This window comes from Ptychodera flava, chromosome 18, assembly GCF_041260155.1.
Source record: "Ptychodera flava strain L36383 chromosome 18, AS_Pfla_20210202, whole genome shotgun sequence".
NCBI classification, from domain to species: Eukaryota; Metazoa; Hemichordata; class Enteropneusta; family Ptychoderidae; genus Ptychodera; species Ptychodera flava.
The window spans coordinates 7857990-7861891 of NC_091945.1; positions in this window are offsets into that span (position 1 = coordinate 7857990).

Sequence of the window (3902 nt, forward strand, 5' to 3'; positions counted from 1 at the left end):
TGAGCAAGTATTTCTCTGGTAATGGTTCTTCCCATCCAAGGTTTGATGATTTGCGTCCTTTAGTTTTTGTCAGGAGACCTCGTAGTATCAGTTTTCCTCCTCTGGAAACCTATGCGAGTATACCGAGTAGATTGTATATTGAGTTGACGATCGCAAGTACTCCCCGCCTTGAGAATGGCTTCTACTTCAAGTCTACTTCGAATGTGAATGCGTACGCATCAAGAGATCGCTTGACCCCTAATGATCTCTGTTTGAATAAGGTGTCTGGGTTGAAATCCAAATTCTGTAGATCTTTGGCTCGTACTTCGTTTTGGAGTGCGGTCATGACTTTTTTGTCATTAGAAACGATCTAGTAGAAGTTAACGTTTCTGGTTGCAAGTAAGTCTCTTTTTCTGTTGATGAGACCGGTAGCTTTCTTTGCATCTGTTGCTGAGGTTAGTCCATCATCGACGTAAAAGTTTTCGTCTATGAACTCTTTCAAGCCTTTTCCGTATGAAGATACGCCGCCTTCAGCGATCTTTCCCAGTTCGAAAGGTAGCAATGGCTGAAGAGGAGACATTGCCAAACAGGTGTGCGTTCATTCTGTACTGAATTACTGGTTTCACGGGGTCTTTGTCTTTTAACCAAAAGAAGCGCAGATAGTCTCTGTGTTCTTTGTTGACGTGGAAGCTGTGAAATATTTGTTCCAGTCGCCCATCACTGCTGTCTGCTCGCGTCAGAATCATAGCAGGATATCTAGGAGGCTGTTCATTTGGTCAGGTCCCTGAAGGAATGCATTCAAGGATACTCCATTGTGCTTTGCACTGGAGTCAAATACTACTCTGATCTGTTGTTTCTTGGAATGTTTTGAGGCGTCATTTGTATGATGACACATTATCTCTCCACTGGTTGGGGACGAATCTTGGTAACTTCTCCATGACGTTCTTGAGCCCCTGTGGTGTATTGAAGGATGAGAGGTCAGGAAGTTTTGTCATGTGTGCCTCTGTGTTAGAACATAAGTCTTATAGTTCCAGTAGCTTCTTGCATTCGTCTGTTTAACTTTCGGGAAGAACTTCAGTCTTTCCAGGATTACTGCGGTGACGACTGCAGGGTTGCCGAATATGTCTTCTAGTTCTATCCAAGCCTCTCTATATGACTCGTCTGGGTCGTCTACATATCACTGTAGATGGTCTTGGAAGATTTTATGTGGATCTCCCTGCGTGTATTTATGCAGGAAATCTAGTTTCTGAGATGTCTGTGTGCACGTCGTTGTTGCAGTGGCTTCGAATGATCTTTTCCATGACATGTACACGGTTGGGTCGCCTCCAAATGTTATTGGTTATTGTAGTGGTAAACATTGTTGGGCTATCATTTGGGCTATCTCCGTCAGTGGTTGCATGTTGTTGTTGTTCTGGCTTGTAGTGGGTGTCTGTTGATTTGCAGTAGGTGTGACTGTCTCACCTGATTCTGTTGGTGTTTCCTGTTTTAGTTGTATCAGTAGAGGGTATGATTCTAATTCTTTGTTTTGTGCTTTGGGTACGAACTCAGTAAAGTTTAGTGATGGTAATGGATCTCGCTTTATCTCTTCTTTCATTGAAATGTAACGAGATACATGGTTGTTTGATGACTGGTCTTGTGCATTAAGTATCTGTACTGGTAAGGAACTTTCTTCGGCTACTCTCTGGAGGGTTTCTTCGTCTATCCTTGTGTTTTCTGCTTTCATTTCAGCTTCTATAACCTTGATTTTGCCTGATGGTGAGCTAATGACTTCTTATACTCTGCCTTTCTTGCTGCAGAGCGTGCCTTGCCTTGCGTCTTCAATACGTTTACCCTGGATGATGTTGATGATCTGGTTCGGTTTGAACTACACAAGCTGCTAATGATGATCCACTTTCGAATAGTGATTTGAGGTTGAGGGCGCTATTTTCAGCTTTCCTTGTCTTGTCATCGTTAATGTATTCATTCGCTTGTTCAATGTTCCTGTTGAAGCTTATTTCCGTTAATTCTGCCTGCTCCTTGCCTTCTGGGTCTTTTCTTGTTGATAAAATCTCTAAAGTTTGTTCCATGTTCGTTCATATTCCTTGGAAAGTGCCTCTGCTGTATCAAATTTGCTTTCTGTTGGGTCCTGCATTCCCCTAAGGTCGATGAGAACTCCCCTTTTTTTGTTCCAAATTCTTGACAGCGACTTTTCAGTGCCCAAGGTAGCATAAAGCAGTCTGCTTCCTATTTTTCTACTGTCCTGTAGAGGGCGCCATTCAGTTCGGGCAGTAGCAGCAGTATCTTTAGCAGTGACCGTCCCACTGGGCACCGCTCCTTCTTTTGTTTGTTCTAGTGTATTTTCTGCCTTATTAATATCTTCTTGGTTTTCATTTTGAGATTCTGCTTGGGCTGGTTGTTCAGCACCTTCGACTTTCTTTTCATCCATTTTGGTTTCTTTGAGTCAGTTGTAGTTGGCTGTATATGTGTATACAGTTGGTCTACCTTGCAAAGCCTATATGCCAGTGTCAGCTGTGCAATCCAGTCAGTGTCTTGTCCAATGGTTCACTGGTTTTCACTCCCAACGATTTTTTCACTTGCAAAGATTTTTCACTTGCGACGATTCTTCACTGCGGCGGAGTCCAGTTACTTTTGTATCTGCTAAGTGCCAACCACTCCAAGAAATAACTAACCTCAGTTGCTTTAGGTTAATTAAGAAGTGGTAAGAACTGGGCAAATAAAAAGATTGAAATACAACGTCATTCATTGTCTCTGCCAGAGAGTCGAGGTAAATCAAATTGAAATTAAACGGAAGAAAAGAACTTCTACTACAAATATCTAAGAACTGCATTCAAAATGGTCTAAATAATTGGAAAGTCATTAAAGAAAACCAACTTACATCGTTGCGCCTACAGTCCTACTTTTGGCTGGAGTGTTTGTCAGATCCACGTGGCATGTCTACTTGCTTTAAGACAGTGGAAGAAAAAGTATCTGCGTAGGTGTAATTTAATCTTTAACCTTTTAATTGTTTTACAAAGAAGTTTCTTGACCTTTGTGTCAGGAGTCTTAGAAAGATAGAGGGCAATCTTCTGATTATCTAGTTAGGGTCATGAAGGGTCAATCCAACACAGCTTTTCTCGACATAACAATTTTACACTTTACTAGTGTTGCATCGTAACAGGTAACAATACCAACATTCAACCATTTGCATTTTATGGATGAGGATTACCTTGATGACTCGCCACTAGGTCTCTGCCTTTTATTTCAAATTGAGTATCAGCAATGGCACTGAAGGTTTGCTTTAACCACCAAAGCACAACAGAAAAGGCAAGGTTCTTCAATAAGTCAATGTTAGTGCATTCAGTTTTGTTGCACGTACGTAACCAATGCTAATTGTTCGCAGAAATATTTCGTATCGAAGATGAAATGAAAACCTCGCATATACATTTGTTGAAGAGCAGAAATCGGAAATTTATATATCATTAGAGCAATAGCTTACTTGTAGGGTGTAGAAATACATATTTTGGAATAATATCTCAAATTTCAATATAACGATAAAACATAATTCAAGTCAAAAACTCAATAAACACGATTGGAACTAATTTGGGATGATTGGATGGTGAAGTAAGGTCGTTTAAACCTGCAAATGTAAACTCGCCTGCTTTTCCTTTTTAGTTACACACTTGTTTTTATGAGTAATTTGTAATATTACATTATTCAGCTATATGGCACCTAACTCTTGTGAGAAATTTGAAAAATATGAAGATCCAATTATCCCAAATTAGTTCCAATCGTGTTAATATTACTTTACGAAATTTGAACAAGAATATAGTAAAGTGGATAAGTACAAAAACGACAACTTATTTTGCAGTATTTATTCTTATTCTTGAAAGACTTTGAAAGACTTAGTTACAAAATCGAGATAAGCCAAATCGAAATCACTCTAA